The sequence below is a fragment of the Excalfactoria chinensis genome, chromosome 10 (genome assembly GCF_039878825.1).
Source record: "Excalfactoria chinensis isolate bCotChi1 chromosome 10, bCotChi1.hap2, whole genome shotgun sequence".
Lineage (NCBI taxonomy): Eukaryota > Metazoa > Chordata > Aves > Galliformes > Phasianidae > Excalfactoria > Excalfactoria chinensis.
The window spans coordinates 5,539,547-5,560,575 of record NC_092834.1 but is presented as its reverse complement, the minus strand read 5'-3'; the positions used below and the strand labels follow the sequence as shown (position 1 = coordinate 5,560,575).

Here is a 21,029-nt window from a genome sequence, read left to right as displayed (position 1 = left end):
AAGCACAAGGGCCTGCCTCTCAGGCTGGTTTATCTGCGTTTGATCCACATTCACTGTTCCCATTCCTTTCATAAATATTGGGACAAGAATAAAAGATGAAAGCCTGTGAGTATCTCCATTAAAGCAGTTATGGTGACGTGATGAGTAAGCTATACAGACTGGGCACTGGAGGCAATCAGCTGGCATTTCTCACAGTTCTGTATTCAGGCTGCCAAACTCTTCATTGCTAGAAGATGGAGGCTTTAAGCCCAGGTAAGCATTTCTTGAAGGAAGACGATAAGAATTTCATTGCTCTTGGTCCTTACATTTCTAACCCGGTGACCTTTTGAATCTGCTTTGGGTCTTTATTAGCGGAGCAAAAAAACATTGTTCCTAACCTTTGCTTTGTTATTTCTGCTTGGGAAGATGTGAGACAGGAACCAAATTTTGATCTGTGATACTTCACCAGCGTGGAACGGCATTCCTGAAAAGCAGCTGCTTCAGACTGACTCTGGTACCTTGTTTAGAGCTTCCAGAGCTGCAGAGCAACAGCAGGGCACTGCTGCTCTCTTGCTTCTGCTCAGGCAAAGGCTCCCCAAGACAGTGCTGTGTACTGCGATAGGTAGTGTGGGTATCCAGGTCTCTCTTTGCTCCCACGTCCCTTCATTAGTATCTTTGCCAAGTATCTATTGATTTCAGGAACACTAAACACAGTCCCTAAAACACATTTGTTGCTTGATGTCTTCGGAGTACTCAACAAGCATTAGCAAATTAATCTTTCTAATGTGGCCTGTAAAATAGATAAATATTATTCTTGCTCTGTAGCCAGAGAAATGAAAACAAGGAGATAGAGCAGCTCCATCAAGAGAACCTGGGAAGCTGTGTTAAGGCCAGAAGTAGTGAAGAATTCTGACTTTTGAAGGCAGTCTGTGCTGCCACAGGCAGATGTACGTGTGGCATCCTTTTCTAGAGGAATTAACAGCAGAGACCTCATTTGTCATCGTGCTGCTATGCCGAGATGGAGCATGAATTCTAATTTCTAGCTTTGCAATCCACATGGACTTCACCAAGTCTGGAGCTGCCAGAAGGGACTAAGCAGAGTGTGATCCCTATTCTCGGCATCACTTTATTGTAGATGCTCAGCTGCATTTACAGGTGCCACAAGATTTAGAAAATGAAATACTGTGAGACAGCCTCTTCTTTTACAGCCACTTCATTTACAGCTGCCAAGTAAATTGGATTTTGAAGAGGCATCTGAATTTAGGATGCTTCTTTCCATCAAACCCCCAAACCTCCCAGAACCGGTGAGCCTAATAAGCAGCCTTCCTAGTGATACTCTGGGCAGTTTTGCTTGTTCTCATCTGAAATCTGGTTGGAGGGAAGATGAACTATGGGGGCAGGAGAGTACCCTGGATTTGAAAACCAAAGAAGCTTCCTATTAGTGTTCTCAGTTTGAGCTAAAATTTCTCTATAGAGTTTGTAGCTGCCAGCACTGTGGGTGGAAATTATTTGCCTTACTTCTGCATGCTTGTGTTTTGAATAACATAAGTTTTAATAAGAAAAAATAAAAATACAGCCCAAGAGCTTGACATCGTTTTGCCCAGTTCGATGCTCAAAAGTTCTTTTGTTCTTTGTGCTGCTCCTGTTGTTTCACACGGAGAAGTGGGGCTGCACAGGCAGCTGCAGAGAAGAGGATTAAACTCAGGAGCAAGCACCAGTGATACCTGGAGGTGATGTGTTCTGTACTGACGTTCCATTAGCTCCCACAACGCTGTCTAGCTGACACCTGTTCATCCCAAACCAATTGCCCACGTAGCTTTATCCCAGCGGTGCCATATACAGAGCAGGAATATTGTGGAATTCAAGCTAGCCCCTCAGTAGGAGATATGATTAGGGAAGTTGGTCCATGTATGGGAGATTGGTAATCACAGCCTGAACCTCTGATTAATCAGCTGAGGCAAGTATGGGGTCAGCTGTGGGAGCACAGGTGAGAGTGATGTAGCTGTGCTCCCGGAAGGGGTAGAGCTCAACTCCATCCCCTCTGAGACCTCATTTAAGGGCTGACTCCCACTGAGGCACCATCTCTTGGAGATCGCTCACCAGTGAGGACTGCCCCAGCTTCTTCAGCCAAGACACCACCACTGGTGAGTTTCCTTTTACTTATTCCTTCTGTACATTTGCTGCCATCTGTATATTAACAACCAATACAGTCCATCAGTATTTCACTGCATCTCTGCCCCGCGACAGAAGTGGCTGTGGGATGTTTCTCTCTAGCTCTTGTGCTTCTCCAACTTATCTCCTTGACAACTTTAAGCAAAGGTTATTTTGGAACAGGAGCTGTCAAGAAATGACTCCAAGGAAGTTTTCTTGTTAAAACATGTTGGCTCGGCAGCACCATCTTCTGTTCTGCCCTTTGAACAGCCTTGGACGTCACACACAAAGTGAGTGCTGTCTTGGGTAGCTCAGGGCAAAAGGAGAGTTTGAAAAGGATGGAGTTAATGCTTTCTATGCTGGGAGCCTGAACCATAGTGCTGACACGGGAGGTGTGGGTGCAGGTCTGCAGAGGAGGAGGATGGCGGGGCTGTGGCACACAGTGGAGCACCTCCAAGCTGCTGTGGGCACAGTGCTGGCAGCACAGCAGAGAAAGAAAGTGAAAGAGACCACATGCAGACCCAGACTCTGAGTCTGAGGCCTGCAGGGAAGTTGGTAGGTCTCATCTATGTGTTCCCAGCACTTACAAGCTCTGTTGCCTTTATCTTTGCAGTATCAAGTTTGATATCTCACCATATTAATATATATGTACACAAGTGCCTACATGTGTTACTATAGCATATAAATTTATATATACATATCAGAGAGAATATCCATATTTTACTTCTGCTTTAGAGTGCTGCAGCAGGCCATAAGTAATTAATACGTGAGCGACTCAGATTCTTGCGTGGCAATCCCCACACAAGAGAAAAGTGTTCCTATAAAAAATACAACAAAAGCCTTAAATCTAAACCACAGCAGCTTCCTTGTCAGAGACACTCAGTGGCAGGAGCCTGCAACACAGCCATCAAGCCCCTTTTTACTATCCAGAACAGAACAACGTGGGAAATACTTGGACAGCAGCCACAGCTCTCATAAGCAGCTGCTGCTACATTTTTTTGTCAGGATTAAGTTCGTTTCAATTATAGAAAGCCTTGTGATCACCTGCTAGGAGGTTTTCAGCAGTTCGGGTGGCCGAGGGAGTGTATACAGCTATATTTAACTCTAACCCTGTTGTGTTGCCAGCACCATCCCATTTGCAGAGAGCTCTGCAGACATTCCCTAAGTAAGTGCTTAAATAGAGGTTCCTTCTTCCTTTACGGCTTGATACGAGTGGAATTTTTAAAGATCCCTATAAATCCTCATTTACTTTGGAGAGAATTTAAAGGAACTGAGGAGACAGAATAAAACAGACGTCGCGTCATGCATCCCTTTGTTGCTGCTGCATTGCTCAGGCTGTGCCAGAAGGGGGCTGAGCACTGCAGCTTTTGGTGTTGTCCCACCCTTCGCTTCCCACAACGAAGCAGGCATCAAAAAGCCACGGCATAGAAGGCAGCGTGGAAACCCAGAGCCCTCCATGCAACTTGTGTGGAAAACTCTGGGGGAGAAAAAGAGGAAGAAGGAGATGCCCCATCCCTGGAGGTGCTCAAGGCCAGGATGGATGGCACTCTGGGCAGCCTGAGCTGGCATCCAGCCCATGGCGGTGGGTTGGAGCACAATGATCCTTAAGGTCTCTTCCAACCCAAGCCTTTTTCTGATTCTGATATGACAAGATCCTGTTTTGAGAAGTGGTTAAGGCCAGAGGATGCACAGTTTCACGTGGCTCCCAGTGATCTTATGTAAATGAACCCAAGCAGCCTGAACACACAGGTGGTCATTAATGCTCACCATTCCTTGCTGGTTGTCACCAGAGTCCTCCGTCATCAGGAAGGTGACAAGTTGGCAGTGAGATGTGGCCTCCAGAGTGTCTGCACTCACAATTCCCCGTGCCTGGCAGCTTTCACTTGTGTGTCTCCTTCCTTTCCATCCATGTTTGAATGAGACACAGAGGGATTGCTGACATTTGGATGCCACAGACCAACTGATGCTGTTCTGCACATTTGCTTGTCACGTCCCATCAGCGCCATGGCACCATCACACAGGATGTGCTGCAGCAAAAGAGGGACAGAGAGCGAAGGGGCCAGAAGACAACATCAGCAAAAGGGAAGCCTTTGGTGATAGCAGCGAGTGAAGGGAAGTGGCTTCTAAGGAGGAGGTCTGGCACATCATCCTTCTGGTAGTGTGTCTGGCAGGAGAGACACAGCGATCGTTTGGATGGGGGGGGTGCTGTGATTTGGTTGTCTTTTTAAAAATAGATTGGAAAGTGGTTAATGCCAATTTTTAAGCATCTGAATAACTGAAGTTTCGTAGCACTTTCCAAAGGGCTGCCAGAAGGCTGTTCTCAAAGGAATTCATTTTGCCTAATTAAATATCTCTGTAGAGCTCTCCAAGTATCAAACCAAAACATCAACATGCAGCACTTTGCAGATTGATAGGAGTCACAATGGAGCCTGGCATTGTGAGCTGACGGGCAGACAGATGGAGCTGATGGTTGCGGTGGAGAAGTGAGAGGACAAACCTCCCTTTCTACCTCTGCCCCAGATAACCCATTTCTTCCCCCATCTCAGTTTACCCAACTGTAAAAATGTCTAGGAAATACTTGTTATGGCATGGATTTACCCAAAGGGAAGCTGGTTGTGGTCACAGAACGTGAGGCAAAGGCTCTGTGTGAGCTGAGAGCTTTGTGCTTTTTGGATGGGGTTCTGATGAGCAGGGGCAGTAGCCCCTGAAGATTGCATCTCTCTCTGCACTGCAGCAAGGCAACACTCAGTGCTTGCAAACCTCAACCATCCAGGCCTGTCAGTGTGCGCCCAAGGCTGGCTCTCAATCTCTGGGTTTTGTTGCATGTTGCACAGCAGAGCTCTGAGCTCCAGCCTGGAGCCAGAGGGCATCCACAGAGTCCTGCCCTGGCGCATCCTCCTCACTCAAAACACCAGGAATTTCTGCTTTCAGCCTTCTGCAGCTACCATGTCCTTTTGAATTCAAGTGCCTACAGAGTGCATACCTCGCCTTACAGCCCCCATTTGCTGCTGTCAGCTCCTTTGTATTGAAGCACAGTGTTCACATACATTGCTCCATTTTTGCAAGCCTGAGAGATTTTTCATGCTCAGATAGCAGAGGTTTTAAAACTATTTCTTACCATAACCTTCCATTTTATAAAGCCCCTACCAGTCCTTACAGATGAGGTTAAACAAAAAGAAGTGGGAAATAGCAAAGGCCTCAGAAGGTATAAATAGCAGTTAAAATGTCGGGTGCAGCCAATTGCTGCTCGGTGTGTGTTATGTCTGTTAAGTACCATCTCAATTACTTCTCAGACCATCCTGAATTTGCTGGCTTTACCTATAATAAGCATTTTCTCTATTTATAGGAGACTCTTCTACATTGTGCAAATGCTGGGTGAGATTCCACAAGGTGAAAGCTGTCAGAGCGCTGCTTACCTTGCAGCAGACAATAAGGTAATCTGGGGCTTCTGGGCGGGGGGCACTTATCAAAGCAACAGATGCTGATGAACGTTTTCATGTTGGATGCTTTCCATTGACGGGAATAAGATTTTTGTTTGGTTAAGCAACTGAAAATGATAAGGGATGTGTAAAAATCACTCTGTTCTCTGTTTCTATATCCACTGACGATTTAAGATGTCTGGTAGCTGACGTTACCACCGGCCCCATTCCTGTCAGTGCTGGAAGTCTCCCAGGGGCGGATTGGGGCTCAGGGTGATTTTTGACAGGAGGGGGAGCTCTCTCTGCACCAACTGCTGGGGAAACACCGCTTGCTTCAGGCGGAAGGGCAGGGGAAAAGCCACGCTCACCATTTTGCTCCTTTGTGTGTTTTCTCATCTGTCTGCAGGCCGTTCTAACTGCAGTGATTTAGGTTGGTACGTTCATAGCGATGCTATATATAAACCTAGCAGTAATACAAGCTTCTGTGCATGGTGTAGTTCAAGAAGAAACACACCTGCTTCAATCCAACGGCTTGGTTCTTTCAGAGAACACCTTTGTTTCTCACTTGCAGCAGTACTGCTGCTTACTTTTCAGTTTGAATCACTCCCTTTGGTCCGACGACAAAACACCATACATCCAAACACACACACACACACACTCACCCCAAAGCCCCAGCGATCCAGAAGCTAAAGGCATCGTTTACTCCTCAGCGAGTTTTTATTGCATTCCTATCTTCTGTTTGTTCATTTAATGGTTTATTTCCCCGGCTATTCCTTGTTTTGCAGCAGATCAAAGGGCCCGGGGTTGGTTGTGCAGCCGGCAGGTGGCAGCCGCTCGTTTCCAGCGGGGCCGGAGCGGTTCCCGGTGCGGAGCGCACGCACTGGGATGGGTGGGTGAAGCTGGAGGAGCTGAGTTCTGTTTGCTCGCCGATTTTGTGCTTCATTTCATTCTGTCCATTTGAATATCAGATGTAGTTTAATTCTCCTGGCTGTTAACACGCTGAGCGAGTAGGGTGGATTAGCAGCTCTTGCACTTGAATTCCCAATTACCTTTTTTTTTGTCTTAACTCATAAGGCGGAATTACTTTCCAGTTTACTGCAGCGGACAAAATGCGTGGCAAAGACATGTTTCCTTTTTGCACACTGTCTTGGCTTTGGCTGGATTACAGCTGCGACCTCAATCTCTGTATACATAGGTATGTAATAGAGGATTTGCACAAGTTGTGATAGGTGACAGGAGAAAAGCACAGCCAAAAACAGACAGACAAGCAGAAGTTCCTCTCTTCTCTTCTGCTCTTTGTCTCAGAACAGGAAGGATTTAAGTCTGCTGGTATCCATCTGGTGAAGCATCCAGAACGTTCTTCATTTTCATGATTTGTTTCTTCTCTGTTGAGATATTTGCAGGCATTAAGAAATTTGTGTGATCCCAATGACTGTTTTAACACATCATGGAAACAATTCATTCTTGCAACAGCCTACAGAGTCACGGTACGACTGCCAGCTGAAATAGTTTTACTCATTGACGATTGAACGTTTCTGTGTTTAAACAAGACATCCTGTCACTAAAAAGCCAAGATGGAGCTTTGACTACAAGTTCCTAGCAGATAAATGGCATTTCAGGGCCAGTTTCATCTCTGTGTATGTCACACTTACTTCCATGAGGACGCGGAGGACCTCATGCTGACAGCAGGATGGAGATGAGGACCCACCTGTGTGCACCTCCCAGGGCTGGCATGGAGCAGAGCAGCCCCACGCTCACCATGGAGAAGGAAATGGGACCAGTGATGCACATTGGGCAGTTTTTGGCAGCCCCATCTCAGGAGAGGTCAGTACCAACCCTGCAGTCCCAGTTTGCAGATGTGGGTGTGAAAAATCTGTTTTCACATAGAGTGGTGGGATGGCAAAGTGTTGCAGGGAGGCTCTGGCAGATGGTGCAGCATGGCGTTTCCATGGGGAAGTAAGACAGCAGGACGGAGCCAAGCTGAGCTGGTTACTCTCATGTGATTTTGCTAAATGTCCACTTTCTGCATCTCCTAAGCATCCTCCCCAGGTCTGCAGCTGCAATTACCAGCACAACAAACAGGCTCCTATTGGCTGCAGGCTGTAGCTGTTTCTGCATTTGGCTGTTTTCAGGCTAACACAGAAACACAGAAAATGTATAAATACAGAAACCAGAAATGCAGTTGGGTGCGTGAAAGAGCTGGCAGTGTCTCTCCTGAAGTTCCTCTTCATGTATTTCCTCTATGTCTTCCTGCCCCCCTAGGCTGTCAAACCTTATCCCAGCATGAAGGAAATGCAGAGCACGCTGTGGTGGCCATGCTTTCTTCCCCCACTGCTGCTTTTGCAGGCTCAGCAGAGTGGCACCAGGGGGCCCCTTGTTATGAAGGGCCTGAATCTGCAGCTTGACAAACATCTGACACACTGGGGGCTGGCACCTGGCCTGGCCGAACACCCTGTTTCACTGTCACCCAGAGCTGCTCCCCAGCCCAGCAACCTGCAAGGCCACGCAAGCACTGCTGCCAGCTCTCTCTCATGGGTCTGTACCCAATTAAAATGACTATTAACTATGGCTCTCATTAGTAAGATTGACAACAACAACTTTTAATCATGCTCTTGGCTTGCGGAAGAGGTGGGAGGAGGGAACGGCTCACTTTTCCATTTACCACAGATATGCTCTTAAAAAAGCAACTACAAAAATTCCCTGCAAGTAATTTGAGTGCAGTGCAGCTGGGTTTTAAAATTCAAGATTTAGGCCCGAGAAGGACAAAACGTGTTTTAAATCCCCCTTTTTTCTCTCCCTTGCCAGATGAATTTGAGCGAGGATCAGGTTCAGTCAAGATGATTTTCCACAATGACTTTTGTATTTCTGCCAGGACTGAATTGTTGCATCCCTTTTATAGTGGTGGGGGTAGAGGTGCTAACGTGGCTTTACCCCCCCAGCGCCGCTGCTAAAGACACACGTGGAGCTGGCCTTGGCTGCTTACCCAGGGCTGTTGGGAAATAACTGGCAGCTCTAAAAATAAGCCAGAGGAGAGCAAGCTGCTTGCACAGAGTAGGTGCAGCATTGCTGCTTGCTACACTACAGTCCCAGGCCACTGCCCAGGGCTTCTCCAACATCAGTGACACAGGATGGGGTTAATAGCTCAAGGCGTACTGGGAATTGCTGGCCTGACTTATGAATGCCTTTATCTGATATACCAGGTGCATGACAGGGAGAGGAAAAACCAGCTGAGCTAGAATGGCCCTGTGTAGCCAAGGGTGGGGTTGATCAGAGTGCAAAGACCAAACACAGCCACTCTGGGCCGTGTCCCTCTATCCCTGTATCAGTCCCTGGGAGCTGTGCTCCTCGAGGACACTGTCCTTCTCCTGCCTCCTGCTGAGATGCTTGTTGCTCCACAAACCACACAGTGAGCCCTCCCCGCAGGAAGCCCAGTGCAGGCTGTGACAGTTCTGCTCTGTGCCTGGATGCAGCAGGGCTGGCACTGCAGGAAGCAGCCTCGCACTGAACAACTCCTAGTGCCTTCAGCTGGGGGCAACAACGTTATCTTGATTTTGAAAGAAACCCAGGCTAAACCTTTGAGCAAAGCTGAACCTGGCTGTTTGCAGTGGAGGGATCTGCAGAAATCAGGAAGCACTGAGGCTTGCTCAAGCAAAAATGCTTTCTCAAACCGCAACAACTGAAGGGGAATTTAAGAGAGCCAGGGGCTTTTTATAAGAATTTGCTCTTTTCACACAATGTGAGTTTCTCCAAGCAAGCAGGACAGCATGAGAGGAAACGTGAGGGCTGCTCAGGGGTCTCTGTGGGCAAGACGGAGCCAAAAAGCAGAGCACTGTGGGCTTCACAGGAGCTGGAAAATGAACTCAAAATGAATATTCCAGTGGATTCCTACACTGTGTGGAAGAGTGAGCATGAGATTCTTTGAACTCAGAACGTGTTAAGGTGGAAGTCCACAGGTAGCCATGCCAGCTCATCCAGCCCCTTTGGCACATCCACCACGGCAGTGCCCACCCTGGCTGCAGGAAACGTGGTTACTCAGTTATTGGCTGCATTTGGTCTTCCCCTTGTGACAACATCTGCTATGTGGAAACCCAGATTGCATTAGCTAAGTTAGAAAAAAAGCCATGACACATCTGTGTCCAGCTCCCTCGTGCACGGTTACTGAACTTGAACCCTTTTGCTGTCTGGCAGAGCATGGCCTCAGCAGTGCAGCAGAAAACACCAGCAGCTCCACAGGGACAGAAGCACAGGACTACAGCTTACTCCAGCTTCAGATGCCGACACGTAGATCTCTTCCGAGCCCGAGATGAGCTTTCACCCACAAAACACATTTGTGGTTCTTTCAGAGGTCCTTGTAGCAACATTATGCAGTGCTGGAAGGTTTCGTTTCATTTCTCTGTACAGCTGTAAAAGGCTTCTCGGAAACCAGAGATCGTTGCATTTGACTTGAGTTTGCTTATCTGCCAGAGGCTGTTTCAAGTTACTCTTTGCAGCCATATTAAATGAATCCCGAGGTGAGAAGGAGGCAGCAACAACAAGCGCTCTTTATCCTTGTTTAGAAGTCACTGCTTCTAATTATGTTCCCTCCTTATAATCATTAATATCAAGAACTACAAAATGAGGTCAACCTCTATTAAATGTAATGACTTTGCCTGTGGAGTTGACAGTGAAAGCAGCTTCACAGTAAAGGTTTCCATTTAGGGGGAAGCTTCTGTTTCAACCTAGTACAGTGGCTTCATTTTTCACATGCTGGTTATAACAAAACACAGAGTCTAGGGTTGAGATTTTAATCAGCAAAAACCCAAGAAAAACAAAAGAGGAAAATCTGAACGTGCAAATTGAGAACACAAGAAGACAGATTGCTGCAGGTCTGGCAAGAGAAACCTTAATCTGCAGAGATGATTGAGCTGCATCCTTGAACCAACCCAGGGTCATCATGAGCGACAGCTGCATGCAGCAAGAGGATAGCAAGAGCAGCAGGTTTGCCTCATTTACCTGTAGATAACTGGGAATTCCCTGCACCTGGTTCCCTATAGGTGCCCCCAACAAGCAGATAGCATGTGCTGTTTTTTGTGGTGGTGAAATGAAACTTGGCATGGATACAGGAGCTCATTTTGAGACGTGAAAGACCACTGGCTGCATCACAGCACTGCTGCCTTCCTGGTAGGGGAGTGCAGTCCTGTCCCAGTGGTAAGTTTGCAATCTCTAATGTATGATTTTCACCCAGCAGTAGTATGCAGTTTAAGTGGGGTGCATAGTGTTATCGCAGCTATTTGCATGGCTCTTTAGTTTGGCTTTAAGGTAGGCAGGCACGGGGCTGCCTTAAGAAATTGGCCTCTTTTTCACTTGAAACTGGAAGTAAAGATGGCTGTGATTTTTCAGAGCAGAGAGCCTTATGATTGGGGAAGCAAGCTTGTTCTTTCCTTAAGGGCTCCCTACAGCTGCTGAGGCAGGGTATCATTGTGGCATCAGCTCCTGGATGCTGCTAACTGCACCACGCGTGGGTTCCTATCTCTTAGGCTGTGCTGAAACAGCTCTATCACGTCTCGTCTCCTTGTTGCTGCTCGGCTCTCTGCTTTCCATTTCTACCACTGCAGTCTGCTGAAATACCATGCAAACGCTCCCTGCCTTATTAATGCCCCAGCGTGCTGCTGACGCACTGCAGACCAACCTTCCCTGTGAAAGGGGATTCTCGCCCTTTAAGAAAAAGCCCGCAGTAATTTTCCATTGCCCTGCTCGCTCTTGCCTACGTGGCAAGAATTGTTTGCGGAGGCCGGAGAGCAGCGAGAGCTGATCCTGCTGCGTTGCCTGGGCGCCCGCCTCCCTGCTTGGGATTGGGATTCTGTCCTCGTGCTGCGGGTGGGTGACGAATACTGCCCTTCCAAAGCAGCCTCTGGGGTTGGAAACACCAAGAGCCTACCCAAGTTGTGATAACAATAGATTGGGATTATCGCCTGTGATGATTTCTCTGCCTTTGCGCAAAGAATTGCCTTGTTAAAATGAGGTTCTGTGGTCTGTTTGCCATTGCAATAGTTGCTTCTGCAAAGCAGCGTGTCACATCACAGAAATCATACCGGCAAAATCTCTGAAATCCCCCTGCTTCTGTTGTTCTCATTTAATACATGAGATGGATGTTAGCCGCTCTGCAGCCTGCTAAACAGATTTGCTGGGCAGCCCCTGGGGTTCCACTGGGCGAGTCCCTGCCGCAGTCTGTAGGTGGCTGTGAGAAATGCCTGAAATATTTGCAACGCTACTGGCAGGCTGTGTAGCAGTGGGGAGGTCTGCCTCTATGTGCTTTATCTGCCTGCTGATGCCAGGAGAGCGCAACAGTCATCACCGTGGTGGCTCAGGGATCATTTATTTGTGTGAGGCTGGGTCTTTCCATGGGCAGCACAGCTCTGTGTGCTTCTGTTAGCTGCCCACACTGTCAAGGATTCTCCCCACATCGGTGAGGTTTGCCTCCTGTGTTGGGAATGACCGAACACCCAGATGCTCTGGACTGAGCTTCCACATCCTGAGGTCACATTTGCCCTTATGAGTAACTTTGCTGTTAGAAACAGTAGCTCACCCACCTGTGCTGCCCGGCTCCCTCTGCTCAGTTAGCTTTCTGACTTGTCTCATGTGTCCTCGGGTTGTGAAAAACTTCAGCTGCTTCCTCTGAGCAGCCTTAGCCAGCCTTGGTATGAGTTTGGCCTTTGAAAAGTAATCATTAGTAGTGGCTGTTTTCCTTTTTGCTGTAGGTCTGGGCTCAGGAATTTTCCAGCTAACCCAGCAGCCTGCAAAGGGGGCCCCTCGCTAACACTGGTTTGGCCCCGTTCTGCATCAGCTCCGACATGCTGCCGCTGCTGGACTTTGCTTGGCACAGTGCAACGCAGAGGATCAGGTCTGCCAGGAGCCTCTTGTTGGAGCAGTCAGGAATGTGGGTGAGTCACTGCCTTGACTGAGGAATGAAACCTTAGATGCTGGTTTCTTAAAACTTTGTTTGCTTTCAGAACTGTAGTGACTTTGAAGGCAGCACACATTCCTGGGGCTCCTCTGCCTCTCAGTCGTAACATCAGCTTTCATACTTTTCATTTCTCTATCTTTTAGAAACACGCAGGAGGGAATGCTCATTTTTGCATACTCTCACAAGTCTGTAGGATCCCATAGACTATCTAGGTCAGAGCATGCAAAACCACCTGGTATTGCCCATCCTTCTCTGAAGCACAGCCTTGATACCATAGTCCTGCCAACTTCTATCCCCAGCAGTCAGGGCTCGTGTTCTGTACAAGCACTGCAGCAGGAACTGCTCAGGGTTCTTCCACAGCGGTGTGACTAATTAAAGCTGTATCATTTTCCACGTGACAATGGAATGGCCTTTGAGGGCGATTTGTTTAAGGAAGATGAGAAAAGCAGAGGAGAGAATGCGCAGGAGAAACAACAGAACACAGCAGGGTCTTCCAACTTTTGTAGCTTTCAACTGTTTAATTAAGCTTAGGGACCTGTGGCCATTTTGTGAATAGTTTATCTGATTTCAAAGGGTTTGGATACCTCAGGAGACACTGCTACCTTTGAAAATAAGGCTTTTCATGTGGATGCTGCAGTCTGAGCTTAGGTTCTTCCTGTTATGTTTGCAAAATGGAACAAGATGACATTAAAATATTCCTCAAACGTAACTGGTACCATATTCCTTCACGAGTTTTTGATATCTAAACCTGACCATATTTTATTTATCTAATAGATACTTTCATTATCTATTTATTGCTGTTTTGCTTTTTACAATTTATGATCCAATTCTACCAGTTATTCCCAAGGACTCTCTATTTATGTATTCAGTAGCAAGCATGGACTGCTGTGACCACATAATTATATCAAAATGAATTTGGGTTTCTTTTGTTGCAAAACATTCTAGGGCTGCAGATAGAGACTGAATGTATGATAAGCTCCGAGCATTGAGATTACAAGAAAAACTATCTATGAAATCCTACAGATTAAGGTCATGCATGAGTTACTAATTCTCCCTCCTGTGAGGTTTGATTGCAAGATATAGTCAGCTCCCACTGACTTCTTAAAATGAGATGGCTTGAAAAATTGACCAGATTCTGTCCAATTTTCTTTGCTGCTGGAAGAGCTGGAGGTGTCGAAGAAATAAGAAGCTGTGAGGAAAGAAAGAAGCGTAGACCAAGAGAGGGTCAGAATCCCTGCTGGCTAGCAGCTTGAGAGCAAAGGAAATCACTAAGACTCCTCCTTTTTTTTTCTGTTTCCCCCTATCAGAACTTGACCTGCTGCAGAATCACAGCGCTCACAGCAGTGTTTTTGGGGCTGGGACTCAGAATCCATTGTGCTGGAATCTGCATTCTTCCAAGGGGTGTGAGAGCAGAGCAGATATGGAGGACAGAATAGGGGTGATAAGGGAAAAGCCTTGATACTACAGATAATTCAGTCACAGTCTTCTCCCATGGAGGCAGAGATGTATCAGTGCACAACTTCATGGGGAACAGCAACAGCAGAATGTGCTTTCCTACCTCAATTTGCTGTTATCTACGTTTGGTCAACATGTTTCCCTGTGATCCATGTAGCACAGGGTAGCACTGGGCTCGTTGACTTAGAGAAAGTGTTTTTATTTGTTACATCTAAGTATCTTTGAAAGGTGCCAAACTGGATATCCTTCTAGCTTGTAGGTTTTTTTTTGCTTGGTGTTCATTTGTAGTGCACCATGTGGCTTTGTGCTTGCTTACCTCCTGTTACACCTTGAAGCAACATGCCACAAAGCCCTGGTTTGCTAGAAGTTAAAATGGGGTTATTCTCCACAGACCAGCCCTATGGGAACGACTTAGATGAACTCATTTTGCCAAATGAGTGAGGTGTATCTTTACAGGGAGCAAAGCCCTGTGTCTTTAATGGTTAAACATCAGTCAGCTGCACACATATCCCTCTTGAAATAACCTGTGGCCGTAACAGTCTCATTCTGCTGGAGCCATTATTAGTCTCTCCCTTTCTTCGTTATGCCTGTAACTAGGGCACGCTGCTGCCTGGCTGCACATCCCGAGGGAGCCTGGTGGTGTTTGTGCAAATGTGATTGGGCTACAGAAGGGGTGGAGAAATGCAGTTCTCTGTGCAAGATATATTTAGTGAATGCAGCTGTGGGAGGCAACAGGAACAAGAGAGCTCTTGTACTGCCAGGGCTCAGAGCTTGCAAGCCTAAATCTGCTATTTGCTTTGCAATACGTTTCTTCCCATATACAGTGTTTATTTGAATGTAGATTTGCACTGCAGTGTAGCCCAAGCTCTTCCTGGAGCTTAGAAATGAGATGTCACAGTGCCAACCCTGTTAGTTGCTTCTGCAGGCTCTGTACTTTTTACTGGGCAGGAAGGGAGAGTTGACCTCATTTTCTGTTGGAGAGGCTAGTGTTGTAGAAATAGGTGTGTCGTATATGCTGTGGCTCTTGCTTGGAGCGGGAGCAGCTCTGCAGCACAAGGACGGCCTCTCCCCAGCAGCAGGTGGGGAGCTTAGGGCATTTCAAGGCACCATATAAACACTCCTGGTCTTCCTGGCTTCTCTGACAGTCTGATCCGATATTCTCTTGTACGTCATGGAATACTTAGCACAAAAATAGGTCTGCTGACCTGCCAGGTCAAGAAGGAGCCTGCTGCCCTTAGGTGCCCAGGCATGTTGCTGGAGGGAAGGGCTGGGAATTGAACTGTTGTTCTTTGCTTTGTTCTAATGCAGTGGGGGTTAAAAAAAAAAGGTAATCAGGATGAGTGCATGGAGGACTGTGTCTGTGCACGGGGGATTATGAAGACATATGTTTAGAGGGAGACAGGTTGCATCATTGCTGTCCCATTTACTGCATACACACAGGAGGGGTTGTGTAGGAAATGCAGTGCATCCCCCATAGGATGGCACGGATCTGGAAATGCATCCAGCCTTATAAGAACTGGTGTGTTTTAGTGCAATGGTCGGTTACACCTCGGAAGCATTCAGCCAAGCACTGTCGATGGCGGCTACGAACGAAGTGGGGCAGCGCTTTCAGCCCCTCATCTCCACGAGCCCCTGTCTGAAGCTCGAGTTTCCCCGCAGCGAAGCGGTTAACTCCTTGACTAATTGGCTCCGAGAGCTCCAGCCCTTCGCAGCAGATGACTGCGGGCGGGGGAGCTGCTCCCTTCCCCCATCACAGCAACAACCGCTGCGCCGAGAAACCCAACACCGCCCGGCCCCGGCCCGCAGTGCCTCGCGGCGGGGCGCCGTCCCGCAGCACTCGGGGGTGGAGCTGCTGCGTGGGTCAGGCTGGGGCCGTGCAGAAGGTTCTGTCCGCACCACCCCTCTACAGCTGAGTGCACGGAGAGGAAAATAATAGCGAACACAAAAGAAAGTGATGTTCGCGGCCTCCTGCGGGACGCCGTGCGCCTTTCCAGGCGAAGGTGGGCTGAGCCGCCGCCATTTTGTGGAGAGGCGGCGGGAGGAGCCATGTTGTGCTGCCGGAGCTGCTCGGCGGCTTCGTGTGGTACCAGACGACCGCCCTTCTGTCGCCCTCCTTTAGTGCAAAGGGTTCTAGATTCAGATTCAGACTTAATATTAAAATAAATAAATAAAAGAAAAAAGGGGAAAGTAAGGACAATAGTTGTTTGTTTTTCTCAGGGAATAAGTGAGCAGAATGAAACAAAAGTCTTCTCAGGAGGCTGCAAAGATGGTGGAGGTGTAACGTGGCTCTCGCCGTGTGCCCAGTGGCAGCCGGAGATGCGGTGTCTGTGTGCAGTGCGGGGCCAGGCTGAGGTGTGCAGGGAGATGAGGTGTTTCAGCCAGAGGAGAGGAGTGTTTTTATGCAGGTTTTGGCTCTGGTAGGAGGAGGTGGCTGTACACAAAACAGCGGTGCTTTTTGATGTGGCTCCCAGGTGTTGAGATAGATAGTTTTGATCTGAAAATCTCAGGCTGGCTGCAGCTGTCAGAACTGTGTGTTTGATCAGGAGAATGTGGAGTTTTTGTCAGGAACGTGGCCAGACTGACTCCCCTCCAGCAGACAATCCTTAGAGCTAAAAACAGTGTTTCTATCATGGGCCTTCAGCGTCTTGACTTTACTTTCTCTACTCCCAGATCTTTCCCTTTCAAAGTGCATTATACAGCTGGTTTGTTTAACGAGGCTCTGGTAGAGGGAGCGTTAATGCTGGCATTTGGGAATACAAGAGAGATTGCTGCATCTGATTTTTAGTCTTGTGTCATTGTTTTCTGGTTTCAGACTCAGGAAAAGCTGCTCATTTATTTTTCATGCCGCTGTATTTTTATCCTGGCTTCCTAACGAGGCAGAACTTGTGAAACCGTGCTGTTGGAGGCCTTCAGCTTTTGAACCGATGTTCTGTTTCCAGCAAATTCAAGTGAAGTTTGTGGGTAGCTGTGGGTTACAGAGAAATCAGTGCTTCCACTGAAGAACTACAGAACATGTGCAAGGGCTCATTTATCTGCTGTCCTTGCTTCCCAGGCCATCAGCATCTGGTCAGTGATGTGTGGCACAGAAATACTCCAGCCCATGCCCAGGACAGGGAGTGATGAGCTGAGATTGTTGGGGAGAGGAAAAGATGTGTATGTAGTGCTGGGATTTCAGAGAGCTTTAGTCATAAAGAAAGCCAAGGGTCAGATTCTTCCGAATTAACTGCAGTTCAGTTTTGCAAGGTGCCTGACTCTCCGTGCCACTAACGGAGTGTTTCCTTTCATATCTGTCTCCAACTATGAACTGCCTGAGGCAGTGATTCCTTCATCACAGAAAAAGAATGGAAAGGAGCCTTTTTGCAGCCTCAAGATCATTCTTTTCTTGATTGCCCATCTGTATTCTGCTTGGGTTACCTAAAATCCACAGGTCAAACTGTAGCCTGAGAGCAGTGTGCATCGCTGGCCGGCAGCCTGTGCGGCATGGAGCTCTGGTACAAAGCTGATGTATGTTTCTGGTTTGTTTTTTTTTAAGGCTGCATTATTAGGATAAAGAATATAGTAATTTTGATTTATTAAAAATTGCTTTTCCAGCATATTCTAATACACTTTCCTGAACCTCTCAGTTAGGTTCTGTTTTCTCCTAAGCGTAATTCCATTTTAGCATCACTTGAGTAGACTTTCTGCATTTAAATAATTGATCTTCAACTTCATTTTTTTTGTTCCAGTTTTCATCGCTTTCGAGTGCGTGTATGTATATAAAGACAGTCCTTTATTAATATTTTAAACGTGAGTTTTTGTTCAAGCAGTAAAAGTTCTGTCTCCAAATATTCATTATCAGGACTTGATTTCCTAGCCAGCAGCACAGTATTTTAATAATTGGAGTTAAAAAAAAGCACACACACAGAAGTCAGTTATTAAAATCCTAGTGTTTCAATTTTGCTCGTTATGATTCTGAATTATTCAAGCATTTCACTTAATTTCCTGCACATACGCACTTGTATTCCCCATACGTTTCCCTCCTCAAAGTGCTCTGGAATCTTGTTTGTCTCCTTGTTTGCTCTTACTCAAAATTCTCCCAGTTCATTCCAGATCCTTAGGACAACGTTCTGTTTACACACCCAAGAAAAAGCTGAGCGATTCCACTGACCTGAATGTAGTTACTCGGAGCTGAATTAAAGGCACAGATGTGCAAGTTAAGGCCTGTACATCTGGAGTAGCAAGAAGAGATCAAAAGCATTGCAGCTTTTGTTAACACGTTTATGTGTTTCTGAACTTTAAAAGGAGACAGTTTGTAGAGTAAGTTAATAACCTTTAGTTGTACCCAGTATTCAGCCTTGAAGAAAATAAGGGATCTTTTTGGGCACACAGAATTTGAAGTTCAACTGGGCAGAACTGCAGTGAAGTCTGCAGTCCGACAGTGATCAGATTCTGACCTGAGCTGTCTTGGCTTCTGCCCTAATTCTGCACTAAGCTGCTGGCCTTCTGTTGTGGCAGTGCTGTTCTGACAGGCTGAGCGTGTTCTTTTACCTGTTCCCTTTTAATATTAATCTTTGACTAAATATAAAAAAATTCATTGTGAACAAGAGACAAGATTGTCACCATTGATGGCTTGGTTGGAGAGAGAGCGCATTTGTTTCAGCATGCAGATTTCTTGCTTTCAGGTATTAAACCTGTATAGTCTCAATAGTGCTTGAGTTCCGGGCTGGGTAAGGCCCTGCCAGCAGCCAGTGTGTAGCAAATGGACTGTAGGAAGAAAATACAAAACCTCGTGGGTAACATCAGTCTGACACAGAAGCTATTTCTGGAAAGGTGACATTCCAATCCAAGCATGTCCCTGATACAGAATTGCTACATCAAAAATGGATTTTACTCCTCACCCAAATAGTGTTGACAAATACAGGGGAGTTTGTTTTGAGCTACGAATGCAAGAAGTTTTCCCTTCTGTATATACAATGCGCTGTCATGCTGCTTGTCTATGAAATTTAAAGGGTATGCTTGTCCAACTTCAGAGAAAAGCACAATTCCTTTTACTGCATGTGGCAATTTGCTGAACGATGCATCATTTTGTCAACTATTATATTGTAATCAATAAAATGCCCTGTGGTGCTACCTGTGCGGAAGAGAAAGGAATGGAGATTGTGATGGAAACAGGCTGTTACTAAGTTGTTCGACTTGCTTGAGACAAGAATCTTGGTTCTGTATTATATTTTTAGAGGCTTGGGCTGTTTTTTATTCTAGAGTAGCTGTAACTTATCTTGTTCTGAGTGAAATTCATTGCGTTTGTAAGGGTAGCATGGAGCCATTGTGGCTATGAAACCCCAATGAGACTGATCAAGAAAAAACACCTTTTGTTATGTTTGTCATCTAAACCTTCATAAGTTTCCCTTAAATAGAATAAAACTTGAGATTTAGTAAAAAATAAGGATTAAATCTTACAGGGTTTTTTTCCCCCCTTTTAATTTATAAACACAAATCTGTACTGCTTTCCCTGTTCTTGTACTGTTTAAGCGCTGAAACAATCAAGGGTTACTGATAGGCGTTAGAAGAAAACAAATTGGAGGGGTGAATAGATAAACGATTTGCAGGCTATATTTCCAACCAGAATGGTAAGGTAAAGAAAACTGATTGCAGTTCTGCATTTTAAACCCTACCAATCTGTCTAACCTTTGCATAACTCCCCCTTCTCAAGTCTTTTAAGTTTCCAAAGCAGTGAACAGCGTCAGCACAGAGAAGTTAAAGCGTGTAATTCGAGTGATACAACCTGACTGCGCATCCTGTAGCTATTGGTGTTAAAGTTCCTGGGAATGGCCACACTAGTTCCTGGTTTGCTTTCAAAGGTGATGTCAGTAATAAGCAAAGTTGCATCATTCTCTTTCACGTCTGGATACCTGTCAGCACCTGTACAAATTCAGGTACAGGGGTATGGAAGGAGTTGATTAGTAGGTTTTTTTCTACCATGTCCCACTCCTTTTATAAAAGTTTGCCAAGCCAAGAGGAATAGTTTGCTACCTAAGAACCAAAACTTGACAGACCAGACCATTCCATACGAGTAGCTGCTGTAGTGAGTTCCAGCAGCTCCATGTATAAAAACATCAAACCTCAAATTTCAAAGCTCCTTGAAGAAAGGAGCTCTAGATTTCTCCAGGAGAATAGGTGTGTATATAGGTGTGTATATAGGTGTGTATTCCTTAGTCGACTCAATGCAAAGCGTGGTGACCACCTGGCAGTAGTTACCTTTTTTCTGTTTGCCTTACTGCGTATGGAATTCATGTGAGATGAAATGAGCTGGGCGGGTTCTTCTGGTGGTCTTAGATCTAAAATCTGGGCTCAGGCCACAAGATCGTGTGTACAGAAACAATATCAACTCTTTGCATTGTGACCAGGAAATACCACAAACGGTACTGGTTCCATTTCTCACCATATTCTTTTTGTATCGATAACTTATTTCTCTTTGCAAACACGTGAAGAGCTGAATTGTGGTTAAAACAGCTTCATTTTGAATAAGCTGCAGAAAGTACTGGGGTGAGGCACAGCAGAATGAAAGATTTATTTCCTTTACCATATGCTTGCGACAGTGAGGATAATTGGTTTCAAATTATTCTTGGTAATAAACCTTTCTCTTGCTGCTCAAAAGGTCCATCATTTTAAATAAGAGCACCATAAAAATGCTAACAAAACTGCCATATTAACAGAATCATGGTTTTCAGTGTTAAGTCACAGCAACAAAAAGGGTGTGTGCAAGAGTGCTCTGTGTAGATGTGTTTGCAGTTACTTGTTACGTGGTGGAACGAAAGTCTGAGCTTCAATTTCAGTTCCAGACCCAGAGCAGAATGAATAGCGTGAGCTGACTGCTAGAGCTGTGGGTGCTGTCACTGCTCGCTGTGTGAAAGTAGCAAAAAGCTTTCGCTAGGATCAATATGCCGTAATAATCTTTACAGTCACAGAGGGAAGTTGGTTCCGTGCTTAGAAGGACTTTGTCTCTATTTACCTTTCTGTTTATTGACATTATTCTATGTCAAAGTTTAGTCAGATCGATATCAGTCACTGTGAAAAGTCCTCAGATGAGAGCAGTGCAGATGCAG

At 46.2% G+C, this 21,029-nt stretch overlaps 1 protein-coding gene across 3 annotated transcripts in view; it reads left to right on the top strand.

Annotated features, from left to right (window-relative positions):
- CHD2 (chromodomain helicase DNA binding protein 2) overlaps positions 1-21,029 on the top strand; it is a 104,742-nt gene that overhangs the window by 14,948 nt on the left and 68,765 nt on the right. Inside the window, exons 3-6 of one of the 3 annotated variants that reach the window (XM_072345823.1) lie at positions 5,477-5,564; positions 6,943-7,373; positions 8,355-10,526; positions 12,287-12,469. The gene's annotated coding sequence lies outside the window, so the exon portion shown is untranslated. Of the gene's footprint in view, positions 1-5,476; positions 5,565-6,942; positions 7,374-8,354; positions 10,737-10,929; positions 12,470-21,029 lie in introns of those variants that run through there. The other 2 variants (XM_072345821.1, XM_072345822.1) reach the window with 2 other exon arrangements.